Raw genomic sequence first — 18107 nt, 5'->3', positions numbered from 1 at the left:
ATACCATGGACTAGATTGTTATTAATACCATGCAAAAAAACATTATTAACCCTAATATTAGTATTAATAAAAATAAAAATGGCACATGGTATTGACCCATGGTATTCACCAAAATGGCTCATGGTATTGACCTATGGTATTCACCTAGAATGTAGCCTATTTAAATGGGGGAATTAAACCAGCATAGATCCATCTTTACTCTGGATCTACTAACCCCCGAGAGGTATCAAATATCGTGATATGCAAACTAGCATAGATCCATCTATTTACTCTATCATCTTAGATCCATCTTAATTCTGGGTCTACCAAGTGCTCAGAGGGATAAATAGATTTCATCCCCCTAAGAATGGTAGATGTGGAGTTAAGATGGATATAGGTTGGTTTTTATGATAATGAAGATATTAAATAGACTTAGGAAATTATATTGTAAAAGCATCTTAAGGTGAATGGTTAAAGCATAGACATTGGACAAGTATATTTGTATACTTCTGTTTTAAACTGAAACAAATCCAGGGCTAAAAGGAATGGATTGATTGCACTAGTCATCCTTCTATAACTTTCCAACATATGCTGGAGTAAACAGATTGTAATTTGGTTAATTTTTCTAATTGCAAACAGGAACATACTTGTGTATTGGCAGGGTGGTTACGAGGTCCCTAGAAGTGATGAATTTGAATTTTTCTTGGTTTTATATATAGTATTAGGTTTTTTCTCATGCTTTCTGTGAATGGCACGGGTGAATTTTATCCTACACCCACTAGGTTATCGATATTTAATTTCGGTAATTTTGATTTCAAAAGATATTTTAAAGAAATGCAATGATTTCATTTGTGTATTCAATAAACACAAGATTTTATAATTGAGTGAAATATTCGCCATGCCTGGCAAGAGATTCGCCAAAATATTATATATACATATCATATTATTGATAAAATCGCCTTCCATTTTTCCTATACCCCATGAAGATTCGCCCATTTATTATATATGTAAATTTGGGGGGGTTCTTAAAATTGTCCCTAATCCAAGGTATGATAGGTTCCAGAGCTCCATTCAAGAAACAAGGCACATGGGTAGATGGAAAATAATGAGTACAAAAATTAATTCCTATTTTTAGAAGTTGGATCAATGAAAAAGGAACTTTATTAGTTCGGTCAAAGGATAAGTCAAATGATGTGGAAGGCGCAGATCAAGCGAGCGAGATTCAGATTTTCCATTTCATGATTTGCTACATTGTTAGAAAATCATAAATAATATTACAATATCTTATCTCTTAGGATAATTATAGTTGTGTTTATTAGCATATGCGTAAAGCTATGAAAAAATTTATTGCGTAAGGGTATTATAAATATGCCTCTCAGCATAGCTAAACAAGACGAGAATTGTATTTGTGAAGTACTCTGTTTTGTTATAAAAACTACGTTTCAACTCCATTGCTTGATGTGTGTTCCAATGTGTGAATAATCATTTCGTGAAATATTTATAATGTTTCCTTCTTCTCATAGGAGCCCCCCTCGAGACAGTAAGGATTTTGTTTATTTACAGCTAGTATTTACGCACATAATTCTTTTGGATTTTATCAATTTATTCAAGTGTTCAAGTTTTGATTTTAGATGCAGATTTGAAATTTTTTTACTAATCATTTTATTAATCAGGAAAGGAGAGATCTCAAATTCATATGGATAGATCTTAATTCAAAATAGCAGTAGGAATTTAAGCTTTATATTGCAGTAGTTTTTAATCACAATTTTCATAAAAATAGATTCACTTATGAGCATGATTTAAAGTGTGATTTTACTTAAGTACAAGTGTGGGTTATGATTATTATTCAAGCAAGTATGATTTCCATTGGAATGTAATTCTCAAGAGTGAATTTCATTTAAGAAAGTGTGTTTTTTTTTCATTACAACACGTGTGATTTTACTCTAAGCAACTGTGTGAGTGATTTTATTTTAAACAAGTGTGAGTGTGATCTTATGAAGCAAGTTTGAAGTTTCTTTTAAGTAGGATGAAATTGTTATTTAAGCAAGGAGAGCATAATTGATTTCATTTTATATAAGCAATTTGTTTACTTATATAGCCATAGAGAAACATGTGCATCTTGATAACTCAAATTGATTTAGGCATTTAATAAGTGACAAAGACTTCTAGCACATACAGTGCACATACATTTCATCAATTTACTAGCCCTGGTTGATAATTTTATGTAAGTAATTTAACATCAATTAAATTACCAAACATTTTGGCACTATTTCTGAGGAAGTGTATATAGGAGTCCTTCTCTTTTCATTAAAAAAGAAAACTTCAATCACCTCCCACCTCCACTATATCACGTGGTGCAGTGAGAGCCACACATCCACCTCATGAATTCTTATTTTTGTAGGTAGAAGAAGAGGTAAAAAAATGGTTGAAGAAATGGATGGAGACAATGACAATGAGGAAGGTACTTTTGGATTTCCCATTCAAGAAACTAATATCAATGTTCATATGAAGAACATCCCGCCATCCATACTTCCTAACTTCAAAGGTATGAGATCAGAAGATCAGAAACCTTTATTTTTGAATTTGAAACAATTTGTAAATCTTATGGCTACTCATTACACACTCAAAAATTGAAATTATGGAAATATTGAAGGATAAAGCTCTTAAATGGTTCATGACTTTAGGAACAAATTCTATAAGGACACGACATGATATGAAAAGAGAATTTTTGGAAAAATATAAATATTATTGCATACATCATGACCTTAGAAGTGAAGTCTTTAAGATGAACCAAAAAGGGGATGAAAGCCTAGAATATTTGGTGGATAGATTTACTTATGATATCAAAAGATCTAAATTGCATAATTTAGGATCAAACACATTAAAAAATCTCCTACTAAATGAGATAAGGGATGCATGGATTGATATTCTTAATGTGATGGGAAAAGGAGATGTCTCTCAATTGTCATTTGAAGAGATTTGTGAACTGTGGAAGAACATATCAAGAGGAAAAACACAGTATGGAAGATCCCCTCAGGATCCAGTTATGGAAAGAGTAAGTAAGTCGACATCGCTATTGGTAATTCAAATTGATATGCTAAGAATTAAAAACAAGCAAAAATTTGAGAATTTTGCTTCATTTATATTTTGACCTAAATGCAGAAAGAAACATTGTTGCTTCATTTATATTTTTCCCTAAATGCAGAAAGAAACATGCTTTTCATGAATGTCCACTTGATAACATTAAAATTTGTGAAATATGTAAAGGATCACATACTACTAAAGATTGTCCATCATTACCAGGGAGCTAACCAAACATTGGAATAATATTTTTATGTATCTCTAAGGAGACTATGGCAACCTCAACAACCCAGTATGATGCAAGATCTAATTTCACAATTTCAGGGTTATGCACAACAATATCAAATTAATTGGCAAACATCCTTGCCTTGGCAACCTTGGCCATCTCAATCTCAACCTCAAAACCAATATTGGCAACAAGGTTGGCAAGGGCCTTACAGAGGAAATCCACCATATCCTCAATGTTTTCCTAGTTATCCTCAATACAAATCTCAATGTTATCCATACCATTCACCTCCGTCACAACACCAATTTCACCATCAGTTGACCTCAATTCAACCTTTCTCATCACCAACCACACAAGCACCACAAAGATCCATTCCCACTTAACTACTTGAAAAACCATTTCAAATCCCCAACAATAAAACACCTCAATCCACTTACAATGTTGAGGTATTGCAAAATTATTCTCAAACTACCATTGAAGAACAACAACCAGAAAAAGAAGATTCATATAAGGTCCAAGAATCATGGATGCTTGTTGATAAAGAGCAGTTGTTGGAACATGAGATTGAAAAGTTTCTTGCATGCCTATAACCAGACTCTATGAATGGAGATCACATATCTAAAGACTTGCATGGAATGATAACAGGAAGCCAAGGAAGGCAAGATTACATTGAATCTTGGTTCAAGACAATCATTGGATCTCAATACTCAATTCTTCAATATTTTCTGACACCATCTCAATCAAGGTAGTTGGTCTCTCACATACTGGTACATATCAAAGAGTATATTTCAAACCTGAATATGAGTTTATCTATCATCTTATTACGCACATGGTTTCATTGTAAGTTTTCATATACTTGAAACAGATTTCTTTTTCAAGTAGAGTAGGACATATAAAAAATAAAAAATAAAAAGTAAATAGAAAAATAAGTCCTATTGTTAAAACCAGCTTGCTCGCGCAATTGGACATGAGATTTTATTGAAACCCAGACAATTGGTGAGCAAATTTCACAATACGTTTTGCAATTTTATGATGGTTTCAATATTTTATTATGGTTCTTCAAATCATTTTTGGTTCTATGCTTGTGTTGGCTGATGTGGGATTCCTTAAGGTCTACCTACCAACAAGATCTTGTCCCATCGACCTCAACACCTTATTTGGGATAATATCTGAGATTATTCAGAGTGCCTTGGAACTTGCATACATCAATGGCAAGCCTCCTCATTGACAACAATGGGAATACAACAATGTCTCTTGATTGTCAGATCGTGTAGGTGACCTTCCTTGTAAATGGTCATAGATTACGAGTATATCATAAACCATTAACAAAGGAGGAATTCATAAAGGATATGTAAGAAAATTTTGATTTAAAGCTGGTTAAGGAAGACTCTTCTTCCTCTCCAACTTAGCCTTCTATTTTTCTAACAATGGGAATACAACTATTTGGAGTGCCTTGGAACTTGCATATATCAATGGCAAGCCTCCTCATTGACAACAATGGGAATACAACAATGTCTCTTGATTGTCAGATCTTGTAGTGACCTTCTTTGTAAATGGTCATAGATTACGAGTATATCATAAACCATTAACAAAGGAGGTCCCTATAATACTATTGTAACCCCTTATTGTTATTAGAACAACCCCCTTATTATATTGTTGTGCCCATGTAGTCCCATATTGTTATTATTGTGCCCCATAGAAGCCCACTATTGTTATTATTGTACCCTTACATTATTATTGTTATGTTGGCTCTGATTATATTATGACCCCTTAGACTCCTATATATAGAAAGGAGGTCTTGTCATTTGTATCATACAAGAATTGTTCATTTGTGTAATGTAAAGGAGGTTGCCCCCTCGAAGAGGCTGAATTCTAAGGCGTTCATCTATCTTTTCTATCTTTTTGCGAGTTGGTTTCATAGCATTTGGTATCAGAGCTTTGGATTCTAGGGTTTCGCTGCTCCAAACAGGACATCATGGAATTTTCGCTATAACTTTTTTCGCTACGAAGTTTTAGAAGCTAAAAAAAAAACCCATTTCAAAAGAAATCGATCTGAACTGTGCATCCAAATTTGAGATCTTGTCTTGTTATATTTTCGGAGATATGATCTGATGAAGTTAGGGTTTTTGCAAGCTCCAGAATTCCATTTCAAACAGGTCATCCTGGAATTTTCACTATAATATTTGATTTACAAAGGTTCAGACTCGGAAATTAAAATCCATTTGAAACAAAATCTTGGTGAAGCTTGGGTCTGAATTTTAGCTCTTGTTTCGCTATTTTTTCAGAGATACAGTCCAAGACATTTGGGGTTTCTGCAGGGTCCGGAATTACATCCCAAACAGGTGAGCTGGGGAAAATAGTCATACCTGTATCTCTGAGCATCATATTGAAATTACGTAAGAAGTTATAGAAAGAGGACGAATTGTAGTTTTATGTGTATATCTTTCAGATCCAAAGGTCAAACCAGTGACACGCGGCACTTCATACAAGTTCGCTCTTCTGAAAAGGTCTATAATTAGGTCATCACGGGATATTGGGAATAAATCTTTCTTCAGGAATCCAATTGCAATCAGACTTGTGGAGTTAGAAAGAAGACTCAGAGGGCCATTACAGACTCAAATTTCAGAACTTAAATAAATGAAAATACAAATTTACAGTTGTTTCAAGATCGAGCTCCTAAAATCAAGAAAAATCGAGATGAGGAAGTTTGATGGCAAGGATCCAGTAAATTGGATACTACAGATGGAGAAATATTTTGATCTACATGGTGTACCACTGTTACAAAAGGTATGTATTGCATCTTCATATTTAGAAAAAGATTAATTTTTATGGTATAAAGGGTTTTGTTCTCGTAAACCACTTGTTACATGGTCAATTTTCATGGAGGAAATTATAGCACATTATGAGGATACAAAGAGCAACACCACAATAATTGGAAGAAAAAAAAGCAAAAGGGCTTTGTTACAAAGTGGAAAGAAAAATTATGGCAACAAGGAAGTCTACCCCTCACAACTATAGAGATGGAAGTGTTGTTTCTCCTAGCCTTCCACAACCTACAAGGGTTACACCACAACAATTGAAAGAAAAAAGAGAAAAAGGGCTTTGTTACAATTGTGATAGCAAATGCACTAAAGGTCATAAGTGTGCTGAGAAGAAATTATTTTACATAGATTATGAAGAGGAGGAAGAAAATGATCAAGAAACATCAAAAGAAGAGGATATACACCAGGAACCAACCCCAGAGAAAGAAGAAATGAATCCGACCATATCTTGTAAATAATTGGCAAGAATTACCACTCCTCAAAATCTCAAGATAGAATGACATATCAAGAAGAAAAAGGTTCAAGAAGTGAAAGATCACATCAAGAAATAAGAAATGAATCCGACCATATCTTGTAATGCATTGGCTGGAATTACCACTCAAACTATCAAGATAGAAGGACATATCTAGAAGAAAAATTTTCAAGAAGTAAAAGATCACATCAAGCATTAAGAAATGAATCCAACCATATCTTGTAATGCATTGGAAGAAATTACGACTCCTTAAACTCTCAAGATAGAAGGACATATCAAGAAGAAAAGGATTCAAGCAATGAAAGATCACATCGAGCATCAACAACAAGTTCTCCAAATTTTAAAGGATAACGCCACTTTGGTGCAGAATCAAATGAAACAATGGGAAGATCAACATCGTAGTGAAAGAAGTTTTGATGTAGGCGATTGGGTATTTTTATGGCTACATCTCAAGAAAACTATTTATGAGAAGGAAATGTTGGCAATACTATATGCACGTAAGAAATGGTGACCTTACCTAATGGGAAGACACTTAAAGGTAAAAATGGATCATGATAGTCTTAAATACTTTTTAGAACAAAGATTATCTTTAGAAGAGCAGAAAAAATGGGTCACAAATATGTTGGGTTATGACTTTGAAATCATCTACAAAAAAGGGAAGAAAAATGTTGTTGGATATGCATTCTCAAGAAAGGATGAGGATGTGGAAGCATTGTTTTGTGCTATTTCTATTATCCAAGCAGATTGGATAAACGAAGGAAGGGATGAATGGAAGAAGGACGAATAAGTGTGGCCACTCATTCAAAAGTTGCAGAAGATCTCAGTTCAAACAATATTGCCAGAAGTTGACAAGGAAGGAAAAATCATATTGGAGCTTGGAGCAGTCATAGAAACAAGAACCTGACAGCTACGAAATCGATCAATTTCAGAGTATCTCATCAAGTGGAAGAACTTATCCGCTGAAGATTCCACATGGGAGGACAAGAATTTTATACAGAAGCATCAAGAAATACTCAAGCACTGAGGATAACACTCTTTGAAGGAGAGGGGCATGTTAGGTCCCTATAATACTAGTGTAACCCCTTATTGTTATTAGTACAACCCCCTTATTATATTGTTGTGCCCATCTAGTCCCCATATTGTTATTATTGTGCCCCATAGAAGCCCACTATTGTTATTATTGTGCCCTTACGTTATTATTGTTATGTTGGCTCTGATTATATTATGACCCCTTAGACTCCTATATATAGAAAGTAGGTCTTGTCATTTGTATCATCCAAGAATTGTTCATTTGTGTAATGTAAAGGAGGTTACCCCTTCGAAGAGGATGAATTATAAGGCGTTCATCTATCTTTTCTATCTTTTTGTGAGCTGGTTTCATAACACATACATCAATGGCAAGCCTCCTCACTGACAACAATGGGAATACAACAATGTTTCTTGATTGTCAGATCTTGTAGGTGATTGTTTCTGGGAAAACTAGTGTCTTTTCTATATACTAGTCCCACTAAGATGGGTAGCTATCTTAGAAACAAACAATCAAAGCACTTTGCGATTTCCTTTATGTATGATAGATAAGAGAGAAGCAAAGGGGGCCAACCTGGATCTTCCACTTGATTCCTCGCTTGATTTCTCTCTCCCTTGATAGAGCTTGCGACTCCTCTCCCACTTGTCCCGCTTTAGAGAATACATGTAGAGACAAAGTAACAAAACACCATCAAAGCAGCTCGATCTATAATATCATAAACAATGTAGAATCAGAAATACATTGACCATACAATTGCATTCACAAACAACAAGATTCACAAATACACGATTATATGGAGGAAAACTTAAAGAACTTTATTAATAGTAGAAGAGAAGATTACAACCTAGCTGTTTGATCTAGCATCATCCTCCCAGCATCAAAACCCTCTTCACCTCATGAAAAGCAAGATCACCTAACAATACAATGCTTCTTCTCAAAGACAAACTAACAGCCCTTCCTTACAAATTACAAAATTCCAACCTCTAGATCTCTCAGATGAGGGATCCATTTATAGATGTTTGTAGAGGTGTGAGTCAACTCTGGGTTTTTGATTAGTGTCATTCCACTTGTAGTTATTAGTTCCACTTGGAGATTTCTTGAATAGCTTACTCATCCCTAGGCGAATTTAGAGAGGCAAGTGTCACAAAGGAAGTTTCTAGAATATTCCATGAGCATCCACTTAACAAACTGCCTCAGACATTTGTCCATTCTCGCTCATCGCAACCCACATAAGGCCTCTTACGCGTCGCACCTGGCTAGTGTAGGAGTCAGTATGCATTGCACCTTGACCAAGGAGCAATCAGTATGGTCCAGTTTTGGCTAGTTCTGAGTGGTTTTTCAGGTGGAACTTTTGGGAAATGATGTAATCAATTGACCATGATATTTTAGGGTATGAAACAAAACTTTTAGGGGTTAAAGAGCCCTTGGTTTATCAACATATATGATTGGGGTTGTAGTACTCAAATATGTCTATAACAGTTGCCCCCTAAAGCATGAGGTCATAAATCTTCTAATGTCGGGTGAAATGCTTTATCATGAGGATCCGAGGTATTCGAACTGGAAGGTGACCTGTATAAAATACAATACAATACATCATCATCATATTATTTTCATGATCTAGCTAAGGCGAGCATTCCCTTGCTCAGCTTTATAAATTCATTTTCATGTACATAGGACAGATAATTGTCTACTATTGCAGACTGGTGATACTTTGTATGTAGAGTCATCATCCCTTAGCTTGGATGATCATCTATGCAGCTTCATTGTACATTTGATTTCTTTATATTCTTGAATATATCGTAGCCCGGATGGATGAAACTAGATCCAAGGTCTTCAAACTCGTTCAATATTTTCCCGATGTACAAGTCGATCCATGTGAAAAGATGTTTTGAAGTCAAACATGGAAAGACATCACCTGATTACCAACCAATGATGTAAGTTGTTAACGAGCGCGAGAGGAATCACCGATAATGATAATGACCCTCAAGGTACTACAGTACAATTCACGTGGTGTGAATATATGATCTGACATCAAACACCACATAAAATCTTTCGGTCGAAGGCCATCGATGTAAACTTGTCGCCGGAAGTGAGAAACTTGCCATTGAGGCATGCAAGCTTCAAAGTATTGAAAGGGTTGTTTCTAAATCAACTTCTTGGATAATGATATGATGTCGACAAGAAGTGACCCGTCGTAGGAGGGCCTTAATGTATCCCACATCTATGACACGAAACGAATCAAATGATTTTTTGGAGGTGAAAACGATCTGATGATACAAGGTTCAGGAATGGCGGTCATGAAATATGGAGGGTGAAGGTATTATAGTGGATGAGGCGTTAGCTAGGCAGTGAATTCTCTGAATGACTTCTCTTGAACATTTCAGCAACATTAAGATGGATTGGTAGTGTTAACCCCCAAATATGGATGGCGTGGAGGACCAATGGTGATATGAATAGTGAACGGAATAACCCAACCCGACTCAATCATGGTGATGGAGTGAAAGTGTCATGTTCAAGAGCGACCTGCTACCAATGAAGTTCTTCAAGTTTTATTCCCTTTTTCCCCAGTCATTGCTGACCAGTACCTCTTTATTTTTGTCAAGCTTGAGGAGGATAACATATTCTTGTTCTATAATTTTCCCTTCGGGCAAACCTGTCGCTATGTTTTAGTGAGCCTAGTGACAGTGAAACTCGTTCTTGTCCGGGTGGAAAAGTTTTTCGCTATTGTTTTAATGAGTTTAACGACAAGGATAACTCAGTCCTTTTCATGTTTAGAGAGTTTGAAAAGGGACAAAAAGGAAACTCCAATAGTCCTTTTTCGTAGCATAATCCCTTAAGTCCGAAAAAGTATAAAATAATACGAAAGGGATGACTTTTCGATCGCTTTAGCGAGTTGAAAAAGACAAGCACTCGATCTTTTTGTGGGATGATCCCTCAGGTCTAAAAAGATTAAAATGTAGAGGAGGGATGGTACTTCCCTTTACTTTAATGAGCTGGAAAGGCCATTAGCTCGACAATATTTTCATATTTAATGAATCTAAAAAGAGCTTAAAAGAAACTCGTTTTTGAGGAACGAGTGATGTTTTCGGGTAGCAACTGGTTCCAAGTAAGTTTGGAACTTCTCAAAACATGGCAGTGTGAAGAGGGTGGCTAACAGAATCACTCATCGTAGCTGTTCCTCAAAAGGGTAAACAATCAAGTGGAAGCGTATGATTGGCCAAAAGAATGGAGGTGATGGTAAGAACACAACCAAGGCTTAAAAGGCTAATATCATGGCAATCACAGAGGTCATTTACTAAAGGCGGGTTTATTTTTTAATGAGCTTGAACCTTGCGTTAACGTATGCTCAGTGGCGGGTTACTTTTTTTAACGAGCTTGAACCTTGCGGAAACATTGCTCATTAAAATGAAACTGAAAAAGGTTTGCATGCCCCCAACATGATGAAAAGGAGAGTCTCTTGTAACCATATGGAAGCTACTGAGGTTAGGCAGGATGGTTTCATCCGCAAAATAGACAAAACACTTCCTTGGCTTCATCCGCAGAATAGAAAAAGGTGCATGCCCCCTAAGCTTCATTGCATTCACCAGACTACTCATGGAAATTAGGTGGATGGAATGAAGGTTCAAGAGATACCGATTTCACTCTGAATCCACTGTATTTACAGTATTTGATAGAAAATCAAAAACTGAAGGATGATTAAGGTTGTTGGAATAATCTTTGTTGTTATCTTGAAGATGGGAATGATGGGGGTAATCTTCCCATGGTGCCTCTTCTATCATCATTGACTAAATGATTCCTTCATCTGTAGAATGTATACGAGACCAAGGATCGGAAGAGGTGCCATACTCTAGAGACTTGTCTATCCAAACACTTGATGAGTGTTGATTTGGGTTTGCCGCCCAGGCCTAGGAAATTGATTGCTACAAAATTTCTATGGGGCTTGGAGGCAACACTTGGTGATGATCCATACTGTTACACAGTAATTTGTCACCATCCCTGTTACTCCTCTTGTTGTACCTTGGAGGACTCATTCCGGGAGTTATAAGAAGTGACAAAGTCTAAAAACACTTGCATTATGTTCCCCTGAGTATGTACTCCATGTTCCCTGAAGACACCTTCTGCAGATTATCCCTGAAAAGTGCTCTTTTTCCATTGGCGCAAGTCCACAGTATCTTACCCGCGCCAATCATGGAGATCCTCAAAAGAGGGCGCGACCATTGGCGCTCTGTCTTAGAGCAACAGTCGCGCCAACCAAGTTTAGTCATGCTTTTTGCCTTAACGCATGCCCGACTGTTGTTTCCTTCATTACATGGAGCTTTTTGAAGATAAAAAATCAGCCTTATGTCGAGTTCTATCCTATCTCCATCTTTAATGGCTTTTGGGGGATAATGTTAATCCACAAAAGGTGTCCCGGTTCATCGTACCCTCCTCCCTTCTTCATCTATATAAGCTTGTCATTATGCATTGGACAAGCTAGTGATAGTAGTGATAATCGTTAGTCATGGAGTGTTAGATGTTGAGTTCTTGAGTTCTTGGAGGAATGCTAGTGAGAGCTAGAGAGGTTATGCTGTTGGAGAGGAGATGCATTGCAAGACACATATAGTTACTTGCCCAGCCAGGAGAAGGGTCAACGTCAAAACAATGGTTGTAACTTTTCCTGTTTATTATTAATTGATGAGCGACTGCTATTATAGTTCCAATCTCATTGTCTATTATGGTGATGTGTTGATTTATTTCCTTTCTGACTGAAATATAGTTGTGCCTTGGTAGTTTTTATGTTGGTATCTGTCTCTTCCTTTGCATGTGCAGGTGTTCGTTTATGATCTGTTGGAGCAAGGGAGCGGGGATATCAACTCTGCTTCAATCATAGCGTTGGACTCTAGGTTAGTCTTCTTGATTCACCTTTGATGCATAACTAGGAACTTGCGTAGCAGCATGGTTTGATTGTGGCTAGTTCTATTATAGGCTAGTGGGATCGCCTCTGTCCGCAGAGGGGATTTACCTCACCAACAATTTGGCGACTCCGCTGGGGAGTAGCTATTTGATTTTTGTCTTGCATGTTAATTTTCTTCTGCTTGCTTGAGTGAATGAGCTTCCTGAGTCAGTTTTGAGTTTATTCTTTACTGTTTGACCCATCTGAGCACTGTCAACCCGACCTGAGGTCGTATTATTTATTTTTCTAGCCGGCAAGCTTCATTGGCGCGGTTATTTCTCTGACAGTCGCGCCAGTTGGCACATGTTGCTCTAAAGAAACTCGCGCCAATTCTGTGGTAGCGCAAGTTGCAGGCTGACAGTTGCGCCAGCTCTGTAAATTTTTCCTGTGTGTGGGTGGAAAGCTCCTTCAGTCTCTTTTTATATCTCTTACAGCCTCTGGAACTGTGTTGAACCTCTGCTTGACTGGTCTTAGCCTTTATCCCTCAGCTGTTTGCTTATTTCTATTGATTTTCGTCTCAGCCCTAGAACATCTAGTGACTTTGCATGTCTAGCCTTCTGTGGGAAGTTTCGATCTCTTGATTATCCAGTCAGCTTGTTGGTTGTGTTCTGCACCTATCCAGTGATTTGTTAAATATTGATCTTCTATACTCTGAGCGATTCACTTCTAGCCTCTTTGGATTTCACTCGATTTCATTCGAACTTAGCTTACATGGTTCAGTGAAAGTCTTTTGTGTTTTTCCTTGCTTGCATGGTTCATTTTGGTGTTTCAGAATTGGTTCTATTCCATTGAGTGAACTTGGATTGTGCATATCTCTTAAAATTTGTTTACATGCATCATGCCATCTTAAAGGAAAGAAAAACAAAAAAATCTTCTGCATCATATTAGTTAGCATTTATTGTTATTTGTTGCTATTAAAAAGAAAAAGAGAAAATTTCATTTCTTGTTATTAGCTGCATTAGGATCTTTGTTGTTTGTTGAGTGATCATTTCGTTTGTGAAAAGATCTCAACCCTCCTGTAGATAGAATTCATCGAATCAAACGATTTAATTTTGGCATATAGTTTGCATTTAAGAAGTTTTTGAGATATCACATACGGTAGGACCAAAAACTGAAACATAATCGAAGATAAACTTTAAAATGAACTCAATGAACATAACAACGCATTGGAACATAACGCAAATACTCTAGAGGTCTAGGTTAGAGACGTGTTCCGGCGTCTTTAAACCTGGTAGTTTATCGTCGAGTGGTTGGGTGATTCCTCCACGGTGAAACGATAGGTGCCAATACGGACTGTGCTCCCACGTACCGTCGAGTATATATTGGGAGACCCCTATAGGAATAAAGCCTTTATCCATAGGAAGCCGTGTCAGCCGCCCTACGATTCGCAATGCAGTGAACACAGCATTCACGAAGATTGACCACCCGTACCCTAAAACGTATTCTGTGGTTTTGCGAAAAGTTTGGCACACCTTCTACCTAGAATTCCAGAGCAGTCACTTTTGATCCTTTTCAGACTCCCTAAACGAAAAGGTGCCTGTGAGCGTCTTGTCACTTCGTGCTCATTAAATATTCGAAGGAGACTAGAGTCATCTTTTATCCTTTTCTCGACTCTTAAAATATGAAAAGGTTAAGTTCAGTGTCTTAAAAATTTATTGGCCACGATAACATCTACCCAATTAGATTTTGTTTGCGTTAGCTTGAGTAGGATTATTTCTCGTTCAATGGCAGCCTTTCCGGCGCCCACCGGCCAAGGTGTTCCTCCTGATGGGAACCCTCGTCCATTTCCTTCTGTTGGAAATGTCGGTGTTCAGTATATCGCAACGTTGTCTTTGCCTGGGTTGACCATTGGTTTACCTGTATGGTTGTTTTCAAACTCGATGGTCTCAAGTGTGGTGACTCCTGTTCCGCCACCACCTCCTCCACCCGAACAACACCATGTTGATTCTAAGGTGGACCCCTTCCCTTCTTCGCCCATTGCTGCGTCCTCATCTTCTACTTCGCCTGGTGAAACCGTGGATTTCACTAACCAGGTGGCTAAGAAAAAGAAGAAGAAGACCAACAAGAAGAAGTCTCCTAAGGGAAAGGTCGCATCTACCACGAAAATATCTGAAGTGGAACCACCTTCTGCTCCTCCGCGGAAGGCTAAGTCTCCTTGTTGGTTATGCAAGGAGGACCACTTTCTTTCTGATTGTCCTCGTATTCCTAGGATCCTCGATATATGGTCCCGTGACCCGACTCACTCCTTGTCGTCGCCCATCGACGATACCTTGTCAGTTGGTAAGAGAAAAGGGAAGGTTCGTTTCCCTTGTCGACTTTGTGAAGGTAATCATCTCCTTCGCCTTTGTCCATTTATGGATGAAGCCTCCCGTCTTTTGGCAAGTCTGTCAGCTCCCTTACCCAAACTACCCGCTGGATATCAGCGTCTTTTTGCAACTGCAGATCATCTCTCCACTAACCAAGTGATCAAACATGATTCTTCTTTGGCCCAGATCTCTCTTCCTGAACCTACCTGTGCTCCGCCTGCTCCAGACCAGTCCCTGGTCGGAACGAGTGTTGATTTATATTCATCATCTACACACCACTCTATCATCAAAGATGAACCATCTGAGTCCAAACCAAACGAAAGTCCACAGTTCCAGATTACAGTTGACCCGGTCTTTCAAAAGGTCCAGATTACAAGTGACCCGGTTTTGCCTACAGAGGTTCCACCTTTAGATGATCTTACACCTGAATCCAAACCAGACAAAAGTCAAAAGGTCCAGATTACAAGTGACCCGGTTTTGCCTTCAGAGTTTCCAGCCTTAGATGATCTTACATCTGAATCCAAACCAGACAAAAGTCAAAAGGTCCAGCTCACAAGTGACCCGGTTTTGCCTTCAGAAGTTACCTCCTCAGATGATGTTATCACTGCAAAGAATGAAGATCCCACCGCCAAAATTCTATTTATTAACATAGATGATCAAGTGAGCATCCCTCTCATTCCTTCGCACCAGGAAGAAAGTCCATCAGAATCATATCCGGCTGTCTATCCAGTCCCACCTCCAAGCAACCTAGTTGTTTCCTTCAATTGGGATCAACTAGTCAATCCTCGGTTACCAGCCTCCATACCATTTCGAATTATAGTTCAAGTCTACCGCATGGTTATGGCCGGTACAATTATTGATGAGGGATCTCCTGTGAGTATCCTTTCTTCAACAGCTTGGGAAGCACTTGGTTCCCCACTGCTTCTGCCTGAGATGAGAAACCTTACAGGTTTCCATCGAGAAACCACTCGACCTTTAGGAATTCTTCCCAATGTACCTATCACATTAGAAGGGAAGACTATTCAAATGGGTATCATGGTAGTCCAAGGTCCGTTAGATTACAATTTACTCCTTGGACGAGACTATATTTATCGCATACGTGCTATTGTGTCCTCACTCTTCAGAGTGATGTGTTTTCCGCATGAAGGAAGGACGATCAAAGTCGTAGACCAACTTTCATTCCCCGGTCCGCACTTCACATATAGTCATCTACCATTCCTAAATGGTCTTATTTCCACAGGAAATGCCCCAGCATCCACTCCATCATTCTGATGACGGCAGCTCCCCGGGGGGGGCATGCATCCTCCTTCACAATCGAGTCTTTCCAAGTAAACCTTCATTCCATCCACTCCGTGAATGCTATGAAGCTTGGGGGGGCATGTACCTCGATTTGTATGATCATGCTGGGGGCATGCAACAAAAATTTTTTTACAAGCAAAGTTCTCCATGGTTCAAGCTTGTGTAAAAATGAACCCATTTACATCCCGTGATTGCCTTTTATCCGCTAAATTATGCTAGATGAGCCTTGGTTGTTTCATTCCATCGCCACCATATTTTTGGCCGATCATATGCTTTCACTTGGTTGTTTCTCCTTTCCTGAGGAACCGCAGCGATGAGTGGTTTTATTAGCCAACCTCTTAACCTTTACATGTTTCGAGTAAGTTCCACCATTACCGGAACCAGTTGCTATCCTTTATACCACTCGTTCCTTCAGGACGAGTCGCCTTTACGCTCTTTTCTGACTCGTAAAATATGAAAAGATTGCCGAGTATTTTTCCTTTTTGACTCGTTAAAGAAAATAAAAATGGAGGTCCGCTTTCAGCTCTTTTCTGACCATTTAAAGAGGAAAAGATTGCCGAGTCATTCCTCTTGACTCGTTAAATGGTAATAAGGGGGGGTCGTTTTAAGTTCTTTTGACGACCGTTAAAACATAAAAAGATTACTGGGCTTTTGTCGTTTCAAACTCGTTAATGGTTACGAAACGACGTGGTTTTGACCGCTTTTTTACTTTTTCGGGTCGAAATCACTAATTATGAAAAGTACTCCTCGATCGTAATGATCGGGCGGTTCTTTTGGGTATTATTTTATACTTTTTTGGGCCCGAGAGACACAACTTTACGAAAAAGGACATCCCTGGAGTTTCCTTTTCTGCTGTCTTTTCAAACTCTCTAAACATGAAAAGACGCCGAGTTCTTCCTTTGTCGGACTCGTTAAAACTTAATGACATCGGATTTTGTCACAACACAAGCATATGCTATCCCCATCAAGCTTGTTAAAAATAACTGGGGTACTCGCCAGAAATGGCGGGGTGAAAAGAAAATTTTTGAACCATAATTATTACCGTAACGGCAGTATGGCGCTCTTGAACATGGCACTTTTTGCTTTCATGTCCGGGGTGGGGATATTTCATCTCATATCTTTCACTTGCTTCCATGGACTTGGGTACCCTATTTGACCTCTCATCCACTCATTGCCTCGTCATCATGACCTTTGATACATTGATGTCGAATACTGCCAATTCCGTTAATGTGCCGCCGATATGTTCAAGAGAAGTTGACCTCTGCAGAGAAACAACCTCCCTCTGATAGTTCGCACAATCTCGATTCACAACATTATCTCTTTGTCTCGTGTCGATGATGTGGGAAACATTATGGCCCACCTTTGATCAAGGTCACTCCCTGTCGACTTCAACTCATTATCCAGGAAGTTGATCTAGAGACTCCCTTCCGGTGCCTTGGAGCCTGCATGCCTCAATGGCAGGTTCTTCGTGTTCGACGTGAGGTTTTCATCATTGGCCTCCGATCGAATGATTCTACGGGTGTTTGACTTCAGATCATTGATTCACACGCCATAGATTGTACCTATAGTACCTTGAGGGCCATTGTCATTATTGGTGGTACCTCTCGCGTCTGTTAACAGTTTCCACTATTGACTGGTAATCAGACGATGTTCATGCATGTTCGACTTCAGCTCATATATTCACATGCTTGAACTTGTACTCTTGTTCGGGACGAGATGGAGCGCAAGACCCTGGATTGTGTCTGTTGTAATCCAGGCGTGATTCTTCATACTTGACTCATTCACTGGATGGCTGCGACCATACCTGAGTCAATTCATTGATCCTAACCAGATGGTTGTGTCCATACTATGGATCTAGATTATTTATGTACACTCTTATGGATGGCTGCGACCATACCACGTACATCATGTAATTGAACTATCAGTCATGTCTCTTAATACATATCCTCGGCGGCAGTAACT

The sequence above is a fragment of the Pinus tabuliformis genome, chromosome X (assembly GCF_031772625.1).
Source record: "Pinus tabuliformis cultivar Carrire ecotype Pingquan chromosome X, CPIR1, whole genome shotgun sequence".
Lineage (NCBI taxonomy): Eukaryota > Viridiplantae > Streptophyta > Pinopsida > Pinales > Pinaceae > Pinus > Pinus tabuliformis.
The sequence above is the reverse complement of the archived record's forward strand: the minus strand, read 5'-3'. Positions refer to the sequence as shown.